Below are 27,377 nucleotides of genomic sequence, written 5' to 3' on the forward strand. Positions count from 1 at the left end.
TCTCTCCCCAACAAATCCACAAAACTTAATTCCAAGAAGAAAAGATGGATATTGAGCACATATAGCGAAAGATAAAGCGATGAGTATGTAACCTAGATTATTGGATTGGTTTTTATCATCTCCTTTGGTCTTGATTGCAGAGTATCCTTAGACAGAAATCCTATATTAAAATGTTCCAGTTTGGGGAGAATATTATTGCATCCCTCCTGTCTACTGCTTACTTGTGCACTTAGGAGGAATGTAAGTTGTTCTGAATTTAACTACTGAAGGTTGAGGTAACTGTCTCTGTGTGGTTAACCTAACTGCAATACAATGGTTTCTGATAGGTTTTAGTCATCGAACTCTTTATTTACATGAAATTTTTATGCTAAAGACTGGTATGTAAATATATAAAAGGACTCTTTGTGACAAACTAGGGTATCAGGGATCTCCTTTCTGGAACTTCTCAACCTGTCCTTGCGTGTCACACCCCCACGCCCTCTCCCACATGTCACAGATGTCTGACTTTGAACTAAATGTCCTGGTATTTGAAAACAAATAAGCAGTAACAACAACAACAACTATATATAAATACACTTTTTAACTGAGTAAATTTATTATCACATGATGATGCGACATAGGCATATAAGCAGCCAACTGCTGTAAAACGTGTTAATGTCGATTTTTATAAATAAAAATCTGTGTGATTTTCATTATTTCTCCCATATATATATATATATATATATATATATATTTTATCAAGTTTGTCTGGTGTTGTTGTTGAAATCATCTAGAACTCTTACTCAGATCATAGTAATTGAAGGCCACTAAGTTCGGAAAAAGAGAGAGAAATTACAGGCCTCAGCAGTGGGAGCCACACATCTGGGCTGACTTACTGGCCGGATGACCTTTGGATTTGTTCTCATCAATTCTGTAGAAATGGAACTGGGCTAAAAGTTTCCATATTTTCCGAAATTTCATCATGATAAGGATCACCTGGGGTGCTTGCACTTGCTCAACAAACAAAGTCCCAGATTCATTCCAAATCCACTAAGTCAGAATTCTCAGGAGAGGGCCTAGGAAGCTGTGTATGTATGTGACAAGACCTCCAGGTGATTCTTATCATTGGAAACTTGGGAAACAATGAGTTGAACACCCGTTCTAATTTGGAAATTCTCTTAATGTTTCTGTGATAATAAAATCTTGTAATTAAATCTATGGAGTTTGGAGTTTGGTGGGAGGAAGAAAAAATACTTCCTTTTTTTAAATGAAAATTGTGTTGATTTTGGTCTTTTTCCATGAAATATTAAAATAATATATGCATATATGCATTTTAATATATAATGTATGCATCTGTATGTTCATTGCAGCATTATTTACAATAGCCAAGATATGGAAGTATTTAAGTACTTATCAATAGATGATTGGATAAAGAAGATGTGGTACATATATACAATGTAATATTACTTGACCAGAAAAAGAATAAAATCCTACCATTTGTGACAACATGGATGGACCTAGAGGATATTAATCTAAGTGAAATAAGTCAGACAGAGAAAGACAAATGCCACATAATTTCACTTACATGTGGAATCTAAAAAGCAAAATAAATGAACAAACAAAACAGAAACAGACTCGTAGATACAGAAAACAAACTGATGGTTGCCAGATGGGAGGGAGGTTGGAGGGCTGGGTAAAAAAGGTGAAGGGATTAAGAAGTACAAATTGTTGCTTACAAAATAGTCATGGAGGTATAAAATACAGCATAGAGAATATAATTAATTATATTGTAATAACTATGTCTAGTGTTAGTTAGGTACTAGGCTTATCGGGGGAAAACACTTGGTAAATTACATGTCTAACCACTATGCTGTACACCTTAAACTAATATAATATTGAATGTCAACTGTAACTTAAAAACCTAAGTTAAAAAATAATTTTATAATATTGAATAGTTAGAAATTAGACTTTACCTGAACTTCTCCATATCTTATTTTTTCATTTCTTTTTTTATTGCAGATTGCTTTCATTTTGACTTTTTTCTTTTTCTCTCCTTTCCTTCCTTCCTTCCTTCCTTCCTTCCTTCCTTCCTTCCTTCCTTCCTTCCTTCCTTCCTTCCTTCCTTCCTTCCTTCCTTCCTTCCTTCCTTTCTTCTTACCTTCCTTCCTTCCTTTCTGATTTTTTGTTTTTGTTCTTGCTCTTGGGAGAGGTTTCTCCTTACATCTTTGCTTTTAAAAGTCTGACCATTTATCCTTATGAGTCTCTTAAAGTGATGCTATAATCTTTCTTTTAAGTACCATGTTACAGATTTTCTGCAAACTTTTGCCAGAAATTTCCCCCTAATTAACCATAAGATTGAATTAACTTCTCAAAGCAGGACAAACCAGTTATTCTCTCAGCAAACATTTATTCTCTCAGCAAACATTTGTTGTGTACCTTCGAGGTGACAACAACTTAATCTCAGTCAATTTGTGGATCTCATGTATTTTTTATAGGTTTTCTTTTAGTTTTCAGTGTTTTCTTTTAGTGTTGAGTGTTTTCTTTTAGTTTTGAGTGTTGTTACAGACTAGATGTCTATCTGGCTCTAAAAGACATCTATTCAAATTAGTATCTTTAGAGGCATCCTTTGGCTCATTTGGAACTCAGCCACGATTCCTCAGATGTTACCAATAAGATGTCATTCATTCTTGGTGTCTTGGCTCCCTTGAGGCTAACTTCTGCTTTCCTTATTTCCTCTTCTACTCCTGGGACCATAGAGATCCTTCTACAGTTCCTGGGGCCCAGAAAAGCTCTGTGAACTTGTCTGAGGTCCCGTGTGACTAGATACCTACATAACTTACAGTCATTTCCTCTTAGGAGACTTGTCCTCTTTTCTTGATGTCTACTTCAGAAGAAATTCACAGAATCTTTTTGTTCTCAAATCCCACACAATTACTAGGGATTTTTACTAAAAAACTATCTTAGAATATTGTTGCATTTAACTTCAATTTCAAATGCTACCTAGCTGATGTATAAATGCAATGTGTTAAACTAATCCTTATTTGTAATATGTGAATAGTACATACTTTTCTCTATCTAAATCTTATAGCAACAAATACTTTTTAAGTATTTTTTTTAAAGACAACTAAATATCTGTTTCCGTGTGAACATGAATAGCTAATTTGTTAAATATACTCTCTAAAGCTTCATTCTAAATACTTCAATGATTTCATTGTAGTTTAAAAATAGCAAGAAGTTATATGTTGGGGGGATAGAAATCTAAGGATTAATCAGTTGGTTTAGCTCAAAGTATTTTTTAAACGATTTCAGGTTAGAGAAATGAGAAATGAATTTCACACACAAATTGAACAGTTTACAAACCATTTAAATAATATCATGGTCTACCTATAAAAATGTCAGTGGCATTCTAAGAAAAATAAAAATATTGCATCATTTGTTCCATGTCTTATTTTTTACTTTTTAAATTTATGACTGTTTGTATTATTTGTCGTTTTTAGGGACTCATTCTGTCTTCCATGATTTTGGAAGTGATTATTTTAATCTATTTAATTTCTTAGAGAAATTCCTGATGATTTTTTTGGAAAATGTTGACTTTTATTTCATGTCTTACATCTTGTTTGTGATACTAGAGAATCACATTTTTAACTGAGCTAAGCAACATAATGAGAGCAACAAAAGTTCATGTAGCATAAATCAATAGTTTTCATTTCCTACTTTCCCTTCAATTTTCTTCAATTTTTTTGAGTAAACTTTCTTCTAAAAACAGCATATATTCCATTTTTTAACATAATATTACAGCATAAATGCTTTTTCATATTACCAACTAGTCTTTAAAATTATATTTTAATGGCTATATAATATGTCATCAGTTGCTTTGCTATAATTTAATTAGTTCCAAGTTTGTTAGACAGTTGGCAATATGCAGTTGGTTTATATTAGAAATAACTTTGTAATAAGAATCTTATATGTACATTTTAGCCAAAACTGAAGGGGATGATATTACTGGTTAAAGAGAGCTAAAGTTTTTTTACGGCTCAGTGTGAAGTTTTTTTAGGGCTTAATAACCATAAATTAAACCACTTATTTTGAAGTATAACAATTTCAACATATATGAACCAGAATATTTTATATGAATTTCATAGATTTAAAATTATGGTTCACAGCATTTGAGATTTTTGCTTCCTGGCAATTGTCACAGTTTTGCTCAAATAAACTCTTACAAAAAATTAGAAAAATAATAACTAAATAAAATAAAATGATGTTTCATTGTTTTAATTTCCATTTATTTGATAACTAGTCACAAAAAGAAACTAACAGTATCTCCTACTGTATGATACTTGCTTCCTTTTATATGTAGCATAGATGTCAGTATAAAAATTCTGGTATAGAAAGGTGAAATACTAAACAGAATTCAATGTATATTAAAACAACCATGTATAGTGAATAAATATTATAAACATATATGAGTAGATTTTTTTAAAAACTCATCCTTATATTTAAAATTTTCCTGTGCAATTTTCTAGTCAAACTTAAAAAGATGACATTTTCAGTATCATTTCCTTAACTTAAAAATTGCCCATGGAATTTTGTATTGTAATATCCTTTTTTTGAGTGTTGAGAAAAGCCAAGGTGATAAAGTTGGTATAATTAGTATAATTACAATGCTATTGGGATTAGATACCACAATATTACTGTCCATCACCTTAAACGTTAACATCTTAGTTTGGCCTTTATGTTTATTTTTAATAAATGCTTTACCTCACAAGTTGCTTTTTAATATCAGCAAGTTAAGCTGTCAAATGTCAGAATTAGATTGGCTTGACTGCCTAATTAAATACAGATTCATTTGGAACAGTGTTCTCCTACTCTCATATTTCACTCTAATATCCGGTCAAATTCAGAATGACCCCTATGTGGCCTAAACTTTAGAGCAAGGACAAACAGGCAAAAATACCAACCCTTTCCTATGTTGCTGTTGCGTCAATTCTTGACCTGCAAAAAACAATGTCAACTTAGTATAAATTGGAAGACTTCAACACAGAGACAGAGGGGGCATCCCCCAAATGGGAAAGGCCTACACTGACATGACTCAACAGCAAGGAGGCAGAATGCATCTGTGTGTTTCTCTGTCAGTGGTCCCTACTTTTTCCACACCTGTCACAACACATTGGGAAGGAGGAAAAAATGGTGACTGCCAGCTCTAAACATTCTTCCCTAGTGACACCATGTAGAAAGTGGGGGGCAGCTGAAACTGACAGGAAAGGATGGTCAGTCAGTAAACATAAACTCTAACCCCCCACTCTGCTCCTCACTCACTGCGTGGGGTGAGCAAAGCCACTCCATTTCTCTCAGATTGTTTCTTTCCCTGAGATACGTAGGAGTTGGTCTATGTGCGCCGTAAGATGTCTCACGGTTCTGAATTTCTGAGCCTCTCTGATCACCAATCTATGAAAATTTCATTTCTTGAGTGCTTTGGCTGGCTTTATGATATTGTGAAAATCATAAGAATGTTGAGCTTTATATATGCACAGAATAAGCTGGTTTACTCTCAGCCTAGCTGAAAGTGAAAGATGCAGTGTGACATCAATTGGTTGGAAGAAAATCTGTCCTTCTATGATGACTGTGAGGGAGAGGATTAGGAATAAGCTTGGAGACTAGAAATATTTCTTAGACTGTCAAAAACAAAAGTCACCCTGTAGATAAGATATCAAGTTGTACGGCACTCCTCGTAAATAAGACATCTGTTCCTGAGAGGGCCAAGCTCCGACAAGACTCCAACGGCCCTCAGACGTGGACAAAAACTGCTCTCTTTCTGTTCTACGGCTCGTACTGGAGGGGGCGCCACAAGGACAGAAAGCATTTCCCCTCTGTGCCTTTGCTGGGTGTTGGGCTAATCACTGTACTTCGCAAAGTCAACTATTATTTTAAAAAGTTTTTCAACATAAGCAAGTACTTTGCATATAAGTAAAAAGGGCAGCGCAAATTTAATATCTAGCTTACAACACCTAGTTTCAACATTTTATTGAAAAGTACAAAGTAGAACCTATCCAAGAATATTTTTCTCCTTCTTTAATGAGTCACAGTGGGAGAGGGAAGAGATAATAATCAGTGTGTTCAACTTACAAGCAACGACTGATGAACACCTATGTAATTGCTAAGCTTACATGGTTTTTGAACAAAATAAAACATTTTTTTACATTGATAGATCTATTCAGTCTCCTTTAAATACAATGAGTGAAGATTAGGTATTTTTATATTTTAAAACGAATAGAGAATCAGTTTATAATATGGGAAATTATAAACCACATGCAGATTAGCAAATGGTAGGCAAATCTTTTACTATTTTTATCCTGTCATAGTTTAATGACCTCTACTAAGCCTTTTTTCTGTTATTCCAGTGAACCATAGACTTAAGAGGGATTTTTCAAAATAGATAGAGCGTAAAATACAAAGAAAATTATCCACTGAAGACCTAGGGCCCACTGGGGGCATAATAAGAACTGTACTTATATCCCAAAGCATTAAAATACCACATCATAATAACAGTAGTGGTATTGAATTTAGGAAAAAAATGCTATTCCACATTTTATATAGAAAAATGAATTTATAACTTTGTTCTATTGACCTACATAATAGACACCACTGCAAACTGACATATGAATTAAGGATGAGTTATTTAGCCTTTCTCCACCTTGGTTTCTACTTTTGTAGAACAAATGTCATAGTATGACGTACAGATAGGGTTTTTTTGAGAAGTAGATGAAATCAACATGGAAAGTCTTATAACTGGTACATATTAATTCACTTAACAGTACCTTTAAAATCACATGAATAAAAGCACAAATTCTATAGCTAGAGACCTTTAAAATCTTAGCTTTGCCTTGAACCAGCATTATAACCTTGGGCAAATTACTTTACCTCTGTGGATTTAGTTTCTTCATTTGTAGAATGAGTTAAAAATATCTAGCATGCCATGTTGTTTCAAGCCTTAGTGATAGTACATGTAAAACACTGGTTCAGAACTCAATAAATGTGCATACTAAGTGCCAACAAAATATTATACATGTGTAAATTCATGAAAATGAAAATGCATAATTATAAAGGTATGTTTGGATTTTTATATTCTAAGGTTTTAAAATATTATAAATTTGAGTGTATCATTTTAGAATATATGATATTTTCCTGCTATTCCTGCTTATGCCATAGAATGTAGTATAATCAGTTATATAAGATGTCACTTCACCCATCCAACTGTCATTTATGAACTATGTAGAGACAAAGGTCAAATGACTACTCTCACTGACAATGAGTTTAGAAGAAATGATTCCGGATAGCACCAGAGATATTTTTGTTTGCTTTATTTGTGGGTTTTTTGTTTGTTTGTTTGTTTTTTGGTAATCATAAGATGTGTTCAGAAATACTCCTTCTTTACAACAAGAATGCCATGTCTTTCTAACTTGGGAGTAACACCAAACTAAACACTTGAAAGAATTCTGCCCTGGATCCTGAAAATGGGTTGAACAGCAATATTTAGATAGTTGTTTTGTTTTGGCATGCTCATTTCCCAAATGCTATGTTTATTTTATTTCCTGTTACAAAGAAAGTAAATGTAGTAGTTTATGTCTCAGAGGATTTTTGCTTTTAACGCTGGGAAAAATCTCATTATATTTTTGCATTATAGATTCAAAAATAAATCACTGTCAGAAAAACGGTAATGAGCACATTACCAACTTTCTGTTACATTTAATTTGGCTTTTCTGCTATCATTTTTCACCACAAAGAAGCAATAAAAGACTCTAGATTCAGCAGAATTCTTTGCAGGATCAATAATTTGCTTTTTTGAACACCTTTTAAGAGGTCTAAGGGTATAAACATCGAGGTACAGTGAGGAGTTCTGGATTTTACTGTTAACTTTTTAACCTAGTCAATCTTTTCTACTCTTATATATTTTTGGAACTTGGACAAAATATTTGTCCTGTGTGAAACAATAATGTCATAATGATTTTATTAATAATTATTAGGCAGAAGGTGTGATTGATATTTATATACATTTATCCATCTGCATTACAACATTTAAATGGTCCTCTGGATTTTCAGAAATGTTTGATCACTAGTGGCTTTCTTTGATATTTTTAAATACTAAGAAGAAAACATGAGTTTTTCTGTAAAAATCTTTTCTCTAAATCTTTTTTAATCTTCTTGCTAATTAAATTCAGTTGATCACTATTCATTTATTATAACTGAGTTAAAATCTAATTGGGACTGTAGTTCTCACACTAGAGAGAAGCATAAAAACTACTACTGGTATAAGATAGTTTGAACCAACATTAGTGCCATTACTGAAAAATGGAAATGGGAAATGAGAAAAGCATTTAGTTTCCTTTTGGGGGAGGAAAAGTGATGTTTTATAGTTAGAAAAATTGAGTGCTTTTTATATTAATAAGAAATGCAATTGCTAATTAGTTTGTAGGTCATGTTTAGAAATTGTGTACAATTTACTTTACTTGACATGGCTATAGAAAGAACTTCTTTCAGAAAGGGTACTATGGAATAATGACAGGGATTATCATTCTGTATCTCATAGTCATGGATTATTGATTTTTTGGACAATATTGTTTTTTTCTCTGTATTAGCTCTTGACTATGAAACATTGGCATGATTGAGTAAACCGTTAGATTTGCTTTCTTTTGCCTTTTGAAGAAAACTCTGGATAACTACAATTATTTTTGCTATACTTTGTTTATTTTAGGTTATTGCAGCTTCCCTGTTTCTCCCTTTCTCAGTTCATCATCCCAGGGACTATTTATACAGTATTACTCTCCATCACCTTAAATGAGACTGAATGTGTTTTTCCAGGTTATTTTGCTTGGCTTCTTGTGTCATAAGAAATTCACCTAAGATCTAAGCTATTAATATATTACCTAAGGAAGAACCTATGTTTTGAAATTGTTAGGAAGGTTTTCAATAGTCAAATATCATAAGAAAAGTTCCATTTCTAAGGATAGTTCTTTATGCTGGTAGAACTTGACATTTCTATACAGACTGAATTTAAACACACTAGTTACTTCCAGGAAAAATAACAGTGAGAAAACAATTAATGAAAGTTATCACTAGCGAGATACGTAATCAATATTAAGCCTGGCGTTTTGAAAATGTTGTCTCCTATGTTACTAGAGTTTATGATTACTTTAAGCTTGGCGAACATATTTGTTAAAGTATGTTTTGGTTTAAAACATAGTGAGAGGAGAAATGAGAGGGAAAAGTATGAAACAGAAGTATTGCTAAGAGTTGATTAATTTTAAAAATCAATCAAAAACACTAACTTGATGTGTTATTCAATATGCTGTTGACACAGTTTTACATGGATTAAAGAAGAAGGGTAGCAAAGCAAACTGGAAGGATCATGGATTTAGAATTCAACAGAACTTGGATTAAATTCTGGCTTTGCCTCTTCTGCACAGTACCATGAGCAATGTTATGGAATTGTAAGAACTTCTACTAACTGAACAAATAATAGAGTCTGAACATGATCTCCTCATTTGTATAAAATGGGGATAATAATAATTTTCTTAGAGTTAGTCTACAAATGAGATATCATGAATACATTTGAGAGATACTTGGTGTTCAATTAGTCCTTGTTGTCATTAATATTAAAAGCCAATATATAGGCACATTTTTGAATATTCACTTCCTTGTTAATTTCTCCAATTTCCCTTCTCAGACCCACATATTCACCGATGGAGGTTATCTATCTCATGATAAATACAAATTATTTCCCAAAATATGTTAATAAGAAATCAACACAGTGATTTTGATAGTAGAATCTTTTATGCTTGATTTTCAATACAATCTAATGACTAATATTGTGCCAAACATTCTTAAGATATCAAAATATGGATTAAAGATAATAATGTAACATTGGGAAGTCATATAGAAGAAATACCATTGATTTTGTCTTATCATGGAAAACTTGGTTTTCCCAGTACCCATAGATCTACATTCCATTTTTGTTTTGGAGGATTTACATTTCATCACTTTTTTTGTTCTTCAGTGGACCACTTTTGAGTCATTGATTTCTTTTTGTGAATGCAATGTTGTCATGTAATATAATGAAATACAACAGTACTAATAAAATTCATGTCTAACAAATATTAAAAATATAAGGCTATAAAATGTTTTAAATATATATATATATATATATATATATATATATATATATATATGCAAGAGGCATAAAAGTAGTTGACTTAGTGAAGTTCCCCTACAATACTCCCCTTTAACCAAGCATTAGAAAAGACTAATAAACAATGCAAACCATGTAATGTTGAGATGGGGCCAAACCTGGCCCACAAAGTGTGATACTTGCATAATATTGGCCTACATGGTGTTTGAAATTTGAATTATTTGCCAACATATATTTAAAAAGTTTGCCTAGAAATCCAGAATTATGGCTTCTCTTTAAACTATAGGCATACAAATATACATTATACATATAATAAAATGTAAGAATACATATAACATGATATAAATATGTACATGTATCTCTATATTAAAATATAATACAATATAATCTTAAATTCTTATGTGGCAACATTTGGCTAGATAGCTTAGCATCTTCCCTTTTTAGGGAGAATGTGCTCTCCAAGTTTTCATAGTTCCTTCCCCTCGTAATTTCTCCCTGACACTGAAAAATAAGTCACAGACAAACTGTTTCATTCATATATATAGTCTACTTAGGAGATTTTATTTTAATTCCCTATAACACGTGCATACTTTTAAAAATGTAATGGTCATAGTGACCATACGGTTTCTGTAAAAAGCATAATTGCTTTTATATTGCAAATTTATGAAATGCACATGAATAAAACTGTGTATTATGTCACCTTCTACAATAACCCAACCATCTCTGGACCACCTGGTTGTTCAGTAGATACCACTGGTGGTTTGTGGAAACCACTTTGAGAATCATTGGCTTACAGGATAGAGTAGTAAGTACATAGCATTGCATTAACGGCCAAATATCATCTGGTCCTGGCTTTCCTTTGTAACCTTGACTCATACAAAACGTACTTCTTCCCAAAATCTTTTTTTCAAAACCATAAGGAAAGACTTATAAGAGTTAGAATTTGCATGCTCATTTATAAATTCATTTGTTTATGCATTCCTTTGTCCAGTATTTTTGCTCACTCCTATGTCTATCTGGCAAAATAAATTTGATTTATATATAGCCTTCCTGATTTATCTGGGAACAAATGAATAGGAAACTTCTTGTTTAATTTTTTTATGTCCAGAATTTTCATAGTTCATGGAACAAATTAAATATCAGGTGGTTCAAATTATGCTTATTGAATGAATGAATGATTGAATGACTGAATGATGTTGGAGTGACCAATTTGAATCAAAACTAAACAAATCAAAACCTAATCAGCAACTGTGGTGATTTGTAGAAAAGATAAGTTATATTCTGAGTGTTTATTCTCAGAAGATAACCAAAGAGAGAACAAGATGTTTTAAGATTATGTATGAGTTAGGGACCATTCCATTCAAGATAACTCTCACATTGGAGGATTTTCTTTATATGTCTCTTACAAAAATCTCTAGATATTCGAATATTTCACCCTATTTGTTGAATCTTTGGAATTATTGGAGTTATCGTAGATTTTAGATTGCAGATGTTTAAGCAGGTAAGACCTTTAGAACATTATTTTTTATCCATTTAAACAGGTATTTGATTTTGTTAAAACGTCTCTCACAAAAGCAAAACCAAATGTTTTGGTTTGGAGTTCAATTTCTAAAGTCACGGAGGTTTTAGAAAATTTTAAAACATTGAGTCACAAGTGATCTATACTGAAAAACTTTCAGGAATATTGTGTCTTTGAGAACAAACCTCACAATAAGATTCTGGTTTAATTTTTTAAAAATATCTAGACTTCTCCACATTAGATACCAATTCATTGACAATCAACAACACCTTTGCAATAGTCTGAATGGATTCCAGTGGTTGTCAACAGTTAGCAATGAAAATAATCCACACACTTTTGACTCTTTACATTGAGAAATTAGTTGAATAAATATTGCCTTTTCATGCAACTGCTTTTGCAGTGGAAGGTAAATGAAGAAATCTAGTTTTTTCATTGCTTATCTATTAAGTTCTTTTTTTTCCTTTACACCCCAACAAGGAGTTGGAACTATGTATAAAACAGGCAACAATCAACAAGAACAATAGAAGTATGCCTTCCATGTGTGTAATAGGGTTGGGGGATATAAAACAGTTGAAATGTTAAGAGTCCTAAGGCCTTCTCTTCCATCCTTCCCTTAAGTTTTCCCTGGCTGCTTACCAGCTGCGGAAGCATGGGGGATCTCTGTGGCCCCTGCAGCCTCTCATTTTCAACCCCAGGGGCTGGATCCTGGGCTTCCCTCCTTCTCTGAAGGTATTTATACTCAGGAGGACACCTGGGAGAAGGGCTCTGTTGAGGGTTGGAATGACGGTCTTTTGGTGCCAAAACAGCTTCTGAGTCAGAAGCAAATTCATGATGCCTCCAAATGTCATCAAGAATAGCTATGTGATGGCATCTGACTGTAAACAGTTGTACTCTGCTTTCAATAACTGAAACAATATTCAGCTGGGATATAGTTTATTTGAGTTTAATTATAGTGATGGAAAGATTAACCTTTCAGAGAGATGTACCAACATAAAAATTAAAGATCAGATACCAGGTACAGTATAAAAATCTGTCCGTGAAAACAGCTGGAGTTATAGCTGTGCAAAAGCTCTAGGAATTATTTCGTTGCGGTGTATCATAGAAGTAAATGAGGAGACAACTTTCTATTTCAATTTTCTACTTCAGTTTTTTAATGCAATCTAAGAAAAACAAACATTCTTATTTTTCACAATTATCATCTGTAGTAATGAAGACTACATCTCCTTGCATCATCAGTAATTGGCTGCATTGCCCTATCGTATTGAGAATGGATGTGCTACCATGGGTGCTCTGAGAAATGATTTTTTAATGTAAGGCACCAGTTGGTCTAGGGTAGCACAATTTACAAGCCAATAAAAATGAGTCTGACACTATGTCGTTCTATCATCCAGTCACGAGATACATTTTACCAGAGGCAGTGTATAAATTTCAATAAAGTTTGTTTTAGCTGGCATGGAAATATATTTGTCTCATTTATCTCTTCAAATTATGCTAAGATCAAATAAACTGAGTGAAATATTATTGAATATGAACTAAATTATGGTATAACAAGTAAGGTCATATTTCCCAAACATGCAATCCATCACTGAACTGTTAGATAGAGTTTACTATGCTTTAAAGAAATCAATTTTTCAAAATCTACACATTAAAAAGGACTCTATTTATAATAACAGTAACTGACACATATTAATGTGGGTGGCAATGAAGGAAAAAGCTAACCTAGGAGTTTCCCAATGTTTAATGTCAAATAGTTTAAACATGTTTAAAAATAGAAACTTGACCAAGCAGTTACATTATTCTATTATCTTTTTGGTTTAGATTTCAGTTGCACTTGGGAACATATGCATCACCATAGAGAGACTTTAAATATGTGGTTTTGAATGAGAAAGGGGAAAAGACTAGATTCAGTGATATTTTCAATAGGAAATGAGAAAAAAGTCATAATTGTGACTAAATGTCTAGAGGTAGCCCTTCTTCATTAACAACACATTGATGAATCTCAGCACATTTTCATGGAATCCTAGGGTTATATGGGGGAAAAAAAATTATGAAACCTTAACCTAGAAACCCAGTTCCATTAAAGTTTCTTTTTTGTTTGTTTGTTTTTTCTTTTTCTTCTCTAACAGACAGAAAACATCCTTAAAATTAACACAGTTGAGAGATAATCAGCTCCTGACAATTAACTTTTAATTCATGACTCTTAAACTATAAAAGGACATTTTAACAGGAAATCTATTTAGGGTGGAGAGATTCTTTCTTATCTTGACAGGAAGGAAATGGCTGCGCAGGCTCCACCTTCCCTGGTGAGGAGCAGAGAAGATAATGTATGTGGACATTCTGAGGGTGTGTGAAATGCTATATAAATGTTACTTGTTAAGAAGTCAGAGGTAAGGGGGTGAAAGGGATAGAAAAGGGTAAAACAGGTCAAATATATGGTGACAGAAGGAGATTTGGCTTTGGGAGGTCAATACACAATGCAATAAATAGATGATGTATTAGAAAATTGTACACTTTAAACCTATGCAATTTTATTAACCATGTCACCCTAATGAATTTAATTTAAAAGAAAGCCAGGCAATCCATAACATACAATTACCTTCTGTGTGCTCCTATTCCCCCCCAAATTTTTTTTCTTCTTTTCCCTGCCTTCCCCCGAAATGAAGTAAAGAACCTTACAAAGCTGCCTGATGTTAAGGAATTGCAATTTGTTAACCTGATACATGAAGAGGACCCACTAATGTAACACAATGTGGCAACATGGATTCTTGTCTAGCTCCATTCTAGTCTTCGTCATGGGCCCGCAATCCAGTTTAAGTATAATCCAATCCAATACTCATAAAGCAATTTGACGCTTTTATTCACTCACAAGGCCTTTCTTCAGGGACTACTCTGTATAAGACAGTCTTCTAGGGGCAGGGGAATCAACCACGGACCAAACAGGAAAACAAAACAAGCCCTGCTATCATGGAACTTATATTCCCTTGCTTAGGTATTACTTTTATATCTGTTAAGAAAAATTCATTCTCTCTTAGATAAAAAGGCTTGTTTTCTTAGACGGTCTGCCCTTTCTCTGCTTCTTTCCCTAAGATGATATCCTGGTGTGTAAGTAGATGTATGTGCTTATACGACCTCATCAGGAAAGCGAAGAGTCTGCTTTTTATGTATTGACTTTTGACCTCAGGTGTGATGTCCCTTGTCTACTTAGTGAAACAGTGAGAAAGACAAGTCAGCAGGCAATGGTCTTACAGTGTGGTAGACACACTATAAACATGGCTACTATCTTGTACAACTCTAGGGGCACCATTCACACAGATCACGATGTGATAGCACCCTGTGGAGTTCAGCAGTCCAGGACCTGTGCAGCACAAAAGACAGGCATGTCATTCAGTTTGGGCATTAGAAGAAATAACATATAGAGTAAGCTCTATAACATGTAGAGCTGGAGAAAGGTGAAGGAGGAGGAGTAAATGAGAATCAGATAAACAAAGGCCTAGATTTGAGGCAGAGAAAACATAACTTCAGTTCAGTTTAGCTGGAGTGCTGAGTAGAAGAGGAAGGAGGAATGAGAATTGAGGAGGGAGAAGAATCAAGCATCATACTATCATGCCATATCGAGAAATCTGACCTTTAATCTAAGGACAAGTGTGTACCATTGTAAGATTTTACGCTGGGGACATACCAAGGGCAGATTTGCCTATTAGAAGCATGGCATTTGGAATTTGCAGGGTTAGATTTGCTTTTTATTTGCTTTGCAGTGAATAGATGAGTAGTTAGTTGGCTGTGGCAATAATTTGACCTGAACACAAGGAGGCCTGGGCATGGTTTCATATTTGGGATGGAGAGAAAAGAAAGGCTGAAATGAATATTTGACAATTGGAAGTAAGAGTACTTCATTGATTGGATGTGGGGACAGAGAAAGAGGGAGGAAGTAGGGATCTTGTCCTCTTTGGCCTCAAGTAATGTGTTAGATGGCTGAGCCATTCTCTGAGGTAGGAACCTGAGGCAGGTGAGGCAAGGACTGGAAGGAAAGTTGAGTTCAGTCTTTCACGTGTCAAGTTTTAGGTGCCTTGGGGAATCCAAGAAGAAATGTCTAAGGAACTATTGAAATACATGCTCTGGTATCCAAAGGAGCAAATTGGGACAGGGAGATAGACTGGGACCAAGGGGATAAATTTATGAATGTTCACTAAAACCATGATATGGGAAGAATTTCCCAGGGAGAACATGGCTGTTTCCGTCTTTTAGGTTTTTGCAGTAACAATAAAAGTTACCCAGAAAGTGAAAATACACAAAACATATTTTTGTCTACAGGATGTAATGGACTTCTGTAATTGTTGGTAGTTTCCATCCATCCATTTTTATTACATACTTACATAACTATAAGCAAGATAACATTGAATTGTGTGTTTTTGACATTTTATAAATGGAATCATTCTGTTCTGATTACTCTGACTTGCTTTTTTCCCCATTGATTTTAATCATTTGGGTCTAATTCATTTATTTAACTGTTTTATGATATTGCAAGTGAAAATAAGGCAACATTCTTCCAGTTTCTTGTTGATTGTTTATTTCTAATATATCACTTTCACTAAGAAGCCATAATGGGAATGCCTATTCATGATTCCTTGTGCACCTATGCAAGACTTTATCCACCATATACACTAAGTCAAAGCATTTGAACACCTTTAACTTATTACATATTTCCAAATTGCCCTTCTCAGTTATTCAATCAACTTATCCTCCGATCAATATTATGTGATTTACTCCATATTCTTTCCAACACTTGGCATTATCAAACTTTTAAATTTTTGCCAATCTAATGAATATGAAATGCTTGCTATTGGTCTAACTGAATATTCTTGTACATTTCTGAGCATAAGCATTTTTCATTTTTTGGTACTTGGATATCTTAGTCTCTCAATTTATGCTTTATCCATTTATTGATTTGGGGATATTTATCTTATTAATTGAAATAAACTCTTTATATAAATAAGAATATTTAATTGTTTATGTATTAAGCAAGTATATCTTTCCTTTCTATGCTTATCTTTTGCATTTGTTTATGATACCTTTGGAAAATCAAAATCAATCTTTTATGTTACTGTTTTTTCTTTAGTCCTATTGTAAATAAATCTATCCATACCACAAGATCATAAATTCAGTCTCTTAAATTTTCTTCTAAATACTATTAAGTGGCTTTTAAGTTTGGGTCTTTAGGCCATGTGGGAATTCTTTGTTTGGGTTAAAGTATATAGTTTTTTTTTTTTTTTTTTAATCATAATAAGAGCAGTATTTTTAAAAAAGCAGTATTTTAAACATTATTTTAATAATCTAGCCATGTATTGAATAGTTTGTCTGTTTTCAACTAATCTGTAATGTGATTTCTGTCATATTGCAAGGTTTATATATGTGCAGGGCTCTCCATGAAGTTTCATTGTTGTATTTGTCTATCCCTCTGACAATATCACTCTTTGAATTACTATAGCTTTATGATAAATCTTGAGATTAAATATAGAGCTTATTGATACAGAGTCTTCCTTCTCCTGCTGAATATATTGGTTATTTATTCTTGGCCTTTTGTTCTTCTAGGTCAGTGTATGACTACCTCACCAAATTCTACATAATACCCACTGGGGAGCACAATGAACTGATGGATGACTGTGAGTAGAATTATAATATTTTTTAATCAGAAAACATTTTGAAAAAATGTATATTTGAAATTAAGAAGTGCTCTGTTTTACTAGATTATGCTATCCTGGGGGACAGGGCCAGATTCCTCTTTATCTTTGCACCAATAGCACAGTAACAAATAGATGCTGAATAAATATTCTTTAATTAATTAATAGACACGATGAATAAATAAATGAAAGTTAACTTCTTTATGATCCTATGTGGAGTGAGACTAATTTATATCTGTAATAAACGACTAATCAGGAATAAAGATAGCTTGTTTCCTTAGTGTTTTAATCCATTATGACTCCCATCATTCCAACTAACAGTGATAAGAACATTTCTTTGAAAATTAAATGTATAGGAGGTTTTATCATTTCCTTCTAAGAAGCCTTTGACATGTAGACCATGCCTCCTAGAAACAAGTTGCATATTCATCCATGCAATGTCCTTTATTGAATGCCGACTAAGTTCCAGGTACTAGTTTAGGTGCTGGAGATAGAGCAGTGAGCAAAAGAGACAACCTCTGCTTTCATGGGGCTTGCATTCTAGGGGGTATAGAGACTAAAAGCCTAATAAGTAATTCAATGACATTGTGTGTTAAAAGTACTGTGTGCCATGGAAAAAAATTAAGCAGATGATAGTTGGTATTGAGGAGATTGCAGTTTTACATAGGATGAGAGAGAGAGACCTCAATGAGGAGATGACAATAACTTGAAGGAGGGGACAGAGCTAGATGTAAGACACCTGGGTAAAGAGTGTTTCAAGTACAGGGAGTAAGCAAAGCAAAAGTGAGAGGCGGGACCTGGGCTAGCATATTTGAAGAATAACAAGGAGCACAGTATCACTAATGTAGAGATATCAGCAGAAAGAAGAGCAGGAAAAAGGAGGATTGCAAACATAGTATAGGGCTTTGCAGGCCACTGCCAGGATTTTGGCTTTCAGCTCCTGGCTGCATAAACCTGCCTTCCAGTGAAAATTGTTTCGAGAAGATTGCTATTCTTCTAAAGGAGGTTTCCTCACTTTTGTCTACTAGGTCATTTTTTTTTTTAAAGTTTGTTCACCTTCTAAGAGAATGTTGAAAACTTTGTGTAATCACATATTTTTAAGTTAAATTATGAAAATAATAATTTTCATAATTATTTTAAATGGTTGCAAAGGATATGGCTTCTGGTATATTGTAAATATTTAAAATCAATTGTTATATTACTCTTTCCAATGTAGTGGACTCCTAATGCCTTAGCAATTTATGACATAGTCACCTTTTCCCTATAAATGATACATGAACAAGCTCTTTAACAATTGAAAACTTTACATGATTTCTTTATCTCTTTGAATTGTTATTTCATTCCAAAATCCTATGCAGAATTTTATTTTTATGTAATGTAAACCTATGTTTTAAAGTATTTTACTGATCATCTTAGCAATTTTGCTACATCAAAAAATATATGTGTAAATTTACATTTAAGGCTTTATGGTTATTATTACTACTAATAGTAGCAGTAGTAAGTAGTATTTCCCGTCACCATAATACTCTAATTTTTATTAGAGGATAAGTTGGTTGAATAACTGAGAAAGACAATTTGGAAATACGTAATAAGTTAAAGGTGTTCAAATGCTTCGACTTAGTGTATACGGTGGATAAAATCTTGCATTTTAGTTGGTTTGTTTATAGGTTTATCTTTCTCTGAGTGGCAAGGACGTCATCTGTCTTGTTCACCCCAGTATGCGCAGCGTGTAGAATCATGCCTGACCCAAGGCAGGTAGTCAAACATGTTGATGCATGACTGAATGAAAAATAAAATGATTAGATCAAAGTTATGGAAGAAAAGTTGGTACAAACAATGAAAATTGATCCAAAGGAGACAGTCTATTTTCAAAGCACTCACAGATGGACTTTATATTTACTTAAGTCTGTTTTCTTATATTGGACTATCCGTCTCTTAACCTGCAGAGTTCATACATGTCAGGATAGGAGCTGTGTATTTGGTGCCATAATGCACATGGCCTAAGATATATTTCTTGAGCTGGTTTAATAAAAATCTATTTGAGCGGTCCAGTTTTTCATCAAAAAGTTGCACCCCCACCGTTTTACATCTCAGTTGGCTCTGGCATCTATTTTTGCTCCTCAATGATCAAAATACTTAACTACAGATGATCTTATAGGAAGAGTATTGGTATCTTTTGGAAGAGCGCTGGCATGGCATATGATGTATGCCTCTCAGTTTGGGTCAGGGAAATTTTTACCAGTGTTGCTTTACTGGTTCTGAGTAACTTTTTAAAACTTACTTGGCTAAAATTCACCAAAAAGCTTTCCTGATTCACCTTCCCTATGCCATAAAGTAGACAAAATTCAACTACAGATGGCTAGTCTAACCTCTCCCGTAGCTCTTAAGTATAAGGACATTATTATAGGAGATGGATGATTTTGCTTGCCCGGGTTCTTCTTTGTTTGGATGACATAAATCTCTCTCACTCCTGCTGATGAAAAAAATTAATCTCTTTGTCTAAATCTCAGCATATTCCCATGAGAGTCGCTCTTTTGCAGAAGCTGTTTAAATAATTACAGATCTTAGAAATAACAAATTATTAAGTCAAAAATTAGGCTTCTAAAATAAGTGTTACCTATGTCTGCATCATTAAATTTTCACCAGGTACTAATAACTTAATTTGAGCTTCTCTTTATATAATTTTGGAACATTGTATGCTTTGTGGGGCAATGCCAGCAAGTTGTTTTCACTTTTATTTTAAAATTAAAAGTATTACTTATTTTAGAAAGTCACATTTCTATTAATTAAAGACCTAGGGCACCTTATAAAGTAATAGAAGAGGCACCATTTGGGAATTACAATAGATGGATCTCTGAATGCCATATTATTTTATTGTAAGTCTGAGGCTCTAAAATTAAAGTAACTTTAGTATAATTTAGGATTGTTAACCAAAATTGGGCTCCTCACAATCTCTTCAGTAATGACTGAAAAATGGACTACATAGATGTTTTTCATTAAGCCCTTAGCATTTTGAGGTGTGTATATTAATGTCAGAGAAAGATAATTTTTTTCAATACGTACTTGATAATTAGAATTATTTGCATTACTTATATTCAGAGTTTCATTTTTCCTTTTTTTATTTACAGCATCAAAATGAGAAGAGAAGGGGGCAATATAAATAAAAATTTATATTTTAAAGTTAACTTTTGAAACATCATGCAGCTAGCTTTAGTTATATAATTAGTAATATCTGCCAACCCAACGTAAACAGACATAGACTATTGTTAATATGACAACAAATCCACAGCTTTGTTCGTTTTTAAACCTGCACTTTGTATGGCTATTTCCATGCAATTTCATCATGCCTGTAGATCTGTCGATAGGTACGTGTATATGCAAATACGTGAATCACAGGGCTGTAGAAGCCTTCAAAGTGATACCAGTTTTAGAATCTGACTAGATTGCTGAAGTCATCTGTTATGCCACTCACTGAAATAGCCTGCCTTTATTATCTAGTTTTTTTCACTTTACACTCAAAATCTTCTTAAATCATGTCTAAAATCAGAGGGTTTTTTTCAGTCACTGAAAATGACTATTTAATGCTGATTCTTATAAATCCTTTTAGTTATATTCAGCTATTTAAAATAGGGGGAAAATTTATGTCAGATATATTTATGTGTGTTCTATTAGGTGACATTAAACAGCTTATAATGGGTGTGTAGTTTCTATGAGAAGCTCTACATAGCTGGACTGAAGGCTCCCTAAGGGCAGCATACAGAGTAACTGTTCACTGAGAGATTATTAACTGACATATTATATTTTCCAAAATACTTGAATAACATTATATATTATATTAAGCAATTTCCAAGTTGTACACTGAATACAATGATAAAAAGAGCTATAATTTTTAGTTCTGCATGTTGTAATGTACACATTCGCTTCAGACATGAACCCTGGATTCTACTGTTCCCTGAAAATAAGATCTAGCTGGACAATCAGTTCTAATGTGTCTTTTGGAGCAAAAATTAATATAAGTAAATTAAGTAAAATAAGACCGGGTCTATAATATAATATAATATAATATAATATAATATAATATAATATAATATAATATAATATAATATAATATAATATAATATAATATAATAATATAATACCAGGTCTTATATTAATTTTTGCTCCAAAAGACACATTAGAGCTGATTGTCCGGCTAGGTCTTATCTTCGGGAAACATGGTATTATCTCCAATATTAGGGGTAAGGAAACTAAAGATCAGAAAAGTGCAGTAATTTTGTTAATGTCTCACAGCTGATGCTAGCCCAAATCAAGGTTTAAACCCAAATCTTCTGATTCTCATCCACAACACATAATTTGTTTCCTCTGTTCAAGCAGATCAATGAAAGACTATGAAAGGTTAAAGATAGTTTTAATGCCCAGCTGAACAAGCCTGTCCCATCTTCCTTTGAGAGTCTGAAAACTAAGTGAATGTTATAATTAGGCTGCAATGAGGAAAAGCAATTAATACGCAAAAAGAAGGAACACTATGCAATCAGTTTAAGAAGAGTTTTTCTGTACGTGAGGGTGGCTTGAAAGTACAGCAGTTGGTCAGTGTTTTACAAAATATCTGTTATTTAATATCAGGCTGTAATTTATTGAGTCTCTGATGAACGTTTTGGAATAGAAAATACACTCATTGTCAGCTGACCTATTTTATAGCTATTTTATTGTGATTGAGTAAAAATGTTATTTGATTTATTTTATTAAGAGGCAAACAAAGCACATTTCTATCTTCAAGTTACAGAAAGGAACTAAGATAATTTTAAGAGACTTTTAATGCCCAAATTATCCTTAGAATAATTTTATGTTATGCAAAGTTCACGTCACAATTGGATCTCTAGCTTCCCATTATGCACTTACTGTATTTTTCTATACACTTGATAATTTGGCTGTTGATGTTAAATTATAATTAGAAGTTCAAGGAGACCCTCACTTTGGTAACATAATTACAAAAGACAAACAAACAAACACAGAAATAGCCTCTAATGCACATCAGTATTGGATATTTGTTCTTTATCTTCCCAACACTTGTTGGGTTTCCATCTTCCCTTCACTCTGTTTTTATGCTTAGATGGTGTGTGGAAGGTTGAGTAATGACCCTCAAAAATACCCAGATCCCAATCCCTGGAACCTGCGAATGCCATTTCATATAACCAAAGTGATTTTGTAGATGTGATTAAGTTAAGGATATTTAGATGCTGAGATTACCCTGCATTATCTGGGCAGGCCCCAAATGTAATCACAAATGTCCTTATAAAAGGGAAGCAGAGAAAGATTTAACTACAGAAGAAGAAGGCAATGTGACCAGTAAAGCAGGATGTTAGGCCCCTGCCTTTAAAGATAGAGGCAGGGGCTAAGAGCCAAGGAAAAAGCTGGAAGCTGGGAAAAGCACCCAGAGCCTCCCCAGGAAGCATGCCCCTACACACACCTTGATTTTGGCTCAGTAAAATTGATTTTGGACTTCTGACTTCCAGAAATGTAAGAGAATGCACATGTTATTTTAATCTAGTTGTTTAAAGTTTGTGATAATTAAAAGCTTGTGATAAAGCCATAGGAAACTAATACAGATGGCGTTCTGGAGTGGACAAATGATTTAGGCCTAAGCTAAATGTTATATCCCATTCTCCTGTTGACAATTGGGAACACTCAGGAATGGTTTACCCCATCAGAAGTGAAAGTAAGCATTCAGCAGGAATGCTGGGAAGAGACTGGAGAATTCTCCCTCCTGCTAGACTGAATCTTAGAGGATGTGAGCTCTGGGAAAGCTGAAACCATCTACTATTCACAGTGGGAAACATGGTGGACACCTGGAAAAGATGCAAGAGCAGAGAGAGCAAAAGAGAGAAAACAGGAAAGAATAGAGGAGAGCAAAAGAGAGGGAGCGGATATGAGAGAGAGTAAGAGAGAAAGCGCTAGAGGGCATACATGGGTGCACACATTCCTGCCCGTCTCCCCCATACTTCTCAGTTAAGTGAGAGAATCAGCTCTCTCTTTCCTTAAGCCAATTTGGGTTGGATTTTCTGCCACGTGCAAGTGAAAAAGCCCTTTTGGACTCATCTTTTTGGTATGAGGGTTGTTTTGTTTTTGTTTTGTTTTTGCTTTTAATGACAAAGGTATTATCAGTATGATAGTATGACTGGTAGCATATGTACTTCACCGTGTAAATATAATTATAGTCCGCATCAACAAGCACATCTTAAGTATTTTATTATAAGTGATAAATATTAGAGCTTGCCAAATAATCCTTAGAGAGAGAAATGGGAAGACAAATTCTAAGAGGATTAATTCACTTGGTAGCATTTTAATCCTATTTAGTTAGGGAGGGAACCTTTTGCCAAATTCTATGGATTTTTCATACCTAAAGTATCCAGTCACGTTATTCATTCCCAAATGACTTTTTCTTATGAATAAAATACGGCTTTAATTAGCCTTGTTATTTTTCTGAAATTAAAGACCTGTTTAGGGATTTCTTTTGATACTACTTAGTTATTCAATCCCAGAGTAAATAAACAAGATCGTCTCCCCTCACCCTCTCCCCCATCCCCTGCCAACTGCTAAACTTACAGAGCATTTTTTCTTCCATGAAAAGAATGAATATTGCATTAAAAAACTAAAAGTCCACCACTTGACATAGGCTTTGGAGTCTGCAAAGTTCCTGAGGTGAAGTAAATTACCTGACGTGGAAGTATTGGGTATGTTTCACATTAGCTAAGAGAGAAGGAAGACAATTCACAGACTGTACCTGCAGTTTTTGTGGGATACCGTGTTGTAAGGGACAATTTCTTTATTATTTCCAAGAGATGATTGTTCTAAATAGGAATGGTGAGAATGGAGTGGTATAAATGTCCAAGGTATATACATATTTTTCTTAAAGGTTTGCTGGAAAATATGAATATTATATCACCCAGGCACTCACGGACATGTCTTAATTTTCCCTAAGTATTTGATTTTCAGCTGTAGTTGTTGCTTTGCAGAGTGTAAGTGATAGCTAACAGTGTAAATAACAACACTCATTCCTCCCTGAGAAAAATATTTTTTTTGTTCTAAGCCTTCCATTTGTTGAAACTATTCTTTATCAGTAAAAAGTTAACCATGTGGCAACATATTTTTTCTGTCAAAATACAACTGCATATTGATCTGATATACTATCTAGACGGTCAATTAATGACTGAGGACTACATGGAACTATCATATGAAGAAAGGGAGGAGGCTGGGAGCACAGCTCCATGGCCAATCAATGGTTTCATACTCAAAGGTGGTTGGTATAATTATATTGATTCCATTTTCCTTGTGAAAGTAGAAGAATACAATTTTACTGTAGCACAATTGCTCTGGCAGGAAAGATGGGACCTGAAAGTGGTTAGGAATTGCTGTACCTATCAACTCAGAACTATTTTACAGCCTTAAAAACAAAAATAAATCTAGCTATGCTGAAGTGGCTTGCTCTTTCTCATTAGCTGATAGAGGTGGATCTTAATGCTTTTGTTAAAAACAGAGAACTAATATATTGTTTCTTTGTCTTCTTAAAAGAGATCACTGGGTTATCAAACACTAGTCATATAATTAATCAGTGTCATTCCCAGGTGGCTTCTTGAAACATTAATTTGCCAGTTCCTGGAGACATCTTCTAAGTTTTGTGATTAAGAACTCTTTAACTTGGGATTTTTAAGTGCAGTTTCATTATTCTTTTTTTCTCTGATAAAAGTTGATATTATAAATAAACATTTCAAATGATAATTGGAGAATCTCTAAACCACCCAATAAATCGTCATAAAGACATAGTCTGTAAAACTTAATCCCCTCTTGACCCAAATAAAAGAAAGTACAAAACTCTTTATATTAAATAGAAGAGTAAAAACAACATGGTATGTGATAAACATACGTAGTAAACATATATGAATGACATATATTTTGCAACTGTAGACACAATCTTAAAAACACTTTAGCATGATTGACAAAGAATCAGTTAAAACTACAATGATTTATAATAACAGCAAAATTGATTCCATCCTCAACAAATACCAAACTGTGACTATTTTCTATAGGTTTTCTATAGCTAAATTAATTCAAAATCTTATTTCACTAATTTGCTTTTCTGCAATCTTAAAAAATAAAAGTAGATAAATCACTTATCACAAGAAAAATGTCAGGGTTTTGTTTTTTTCCTTGTATTCTAGACTAGATATATATCCATTACAGTCTCTTATGCAGTTTCTATTTATATAACCAAAGTTAACATCCATAATGACTGACCCTGAATCACTGTTGAGTATTAAATCATCAGAAATCAAATTACTTGCTCTATACAGGATACTCATGTTGCTTTAAAAAAATAAATCATCAAAATCTTCAATTTTAAAAATGCAGTCTACACTTTTTTATGTATCTATCATCTATCTTATCTATCTTTTTAATCAGAGCCATTCATGCAAGCAGGAACAACAAACAGCAGTGCTAGAATGTATAGCCAAGTCTGTTAAATTTTAAATCTTTCTCCCCAAAAAAGACAGTTTCAACTTTTTTTTTTTTTTAATTAAAGTATATTGGAGTGACAATTGTTAGTAAAGTTACATAGATTTCAGATGTATAATTCTGTATTACATCATCTATAAATCCCATTGTGTGCTCAACACCCAGAGTCAGTTCTCCTTCCATCACCATATATTTGATCCCCTTTACCCACATCTACCACCCCCCTCCCCCCTTACCTTCTGGTAACCACTAAAGTATTGTCTCTGTCTATGACTTTTTGTTTCTCATTTGTTTGTCTTGTTCTTTTGTTGTTTTGGTTTATATACCACATATCAGTGAAATCATATGGTTCTCTGCTTTTCCTGTCTGACTTATTTCACTTAACATTATATTCTCAAGATCCATCCATATTGTCACAAATGGACCTATTTCATCTTTTCTTACCGCCGAATAGTATTCCATTGTGTATATATACCACAACTTCTTTATCCATTCATCTATCGAAGGACATTTTGGTTGTTTCCATGTCTTGGCCACCGTAAATAAACCTGCAATGAACATTGGAGCACACTTGTCTTTACGAATAAATGTATAAATGTTTTCAGATTTTTTTGGGTAGATACCCAGGAGAGGGATTGCTGGGTCATATGGTAATTCTATTTGTAATTTTTTGAGGAACCTCCACACTGCCTTCCATAGTGGCTGCACCAGTCTGCATTCCCACCAACAGTGTATGAGGGTTCCTTTTTCTCCACAGCCTCTCCAACACTTGTTACTATTTGTTTTGTTGATGATAGCCATTCTAACTGGGGTGAGGTGATATCTCATTGTGGTTTTTATTTGCATTTCTCTGATGATTAGTGATGTTGAGCATTTTTTCATATGTCTATTTGCCATTGTATGTCCTCTTTGGAGAAATGTCTCTTCAGGTCCTCTGCCCATTTTTCAATTGGGTTGTTTGTTTTTTTGTTGTTGAGTTGCATGAGCTCCTTGTATATTTTGGATATTAGCCCCTTATCAGAGGCACTGTTTACAAAAATCTTCTGCCTCTTTATTTTGTCAATGGTTTATTTTGCTGTGCAGAAGCCTTTAAGTTTGATATAGTCCCATTCATTCATTTTAGCTTTTACTTCCCTTGCCTTTGGAGTCAAATTCATAAAACTCTCTTTGAACCCAAGGTCCATAAGTTTAGTACCTATATTTTCTTCTATACAGTTTATTGTATCAGGTCTTATGCTTAAGTCTTTGATCCATTTTTAATTAATTTTGGTACCTGGTGACAGACAGCAGTCCGGTTTCACTCTTGCACGTGGCTTTCCAATTCTCCCAGCATCATTTATTGAAGAGGCTGTCTTTTCTCCATTGTATGTTTTTTGCTTCTTTGTCAAAAATTGTCTGTTCATATTTATGTGGTGTTATTTCTGAGTTCGCAATTCTATTCCATTGGTCTACGTGCCTGTTTTTCTGACAATACCATGCTGTTTTGATTATTGTAGCCCTGTAGTAC

The 27,377-nt window shown here is 33.6% G+C and overlaps 1 long non-coding RNA gene across 1 annotated transcript in view; it reads left to right on the forward strand.

Moving 5' to 3' along the window:
- Positions 1-27,377, forward strand: part of LOC148754746 (uncharacterized) — a 328,146-nt gene that overhangs the window by 122,042 nt on the left and 178,727 nt on the right. The window contains exon 2 of the long non-coding RNA XR_016019852.1: positions 17,271-17,341. This is a non-coding gene — a long non-coding RNA (uncharacterized LOC148754746). The remainder of the gene's footprint in view (positions 1-17,270; positions 17,342-27,377) is intronic.

This window comes from Rhinolophus sinicus, chromosome 17 (genome assembly GCF_057876585.1).
Source record: "Rhinolophus sinicus isolate RSI-liver-muscle chromosome 17, RSI-T2T, whole genome shotgun sequence".
Taxonomy (NCBI): Eukaryota; Metazoa; Chordata; class Mammalia; order Chiroptera; family Rhinolophidae; genus Rhinolophus; species Rhinolophus sinicus.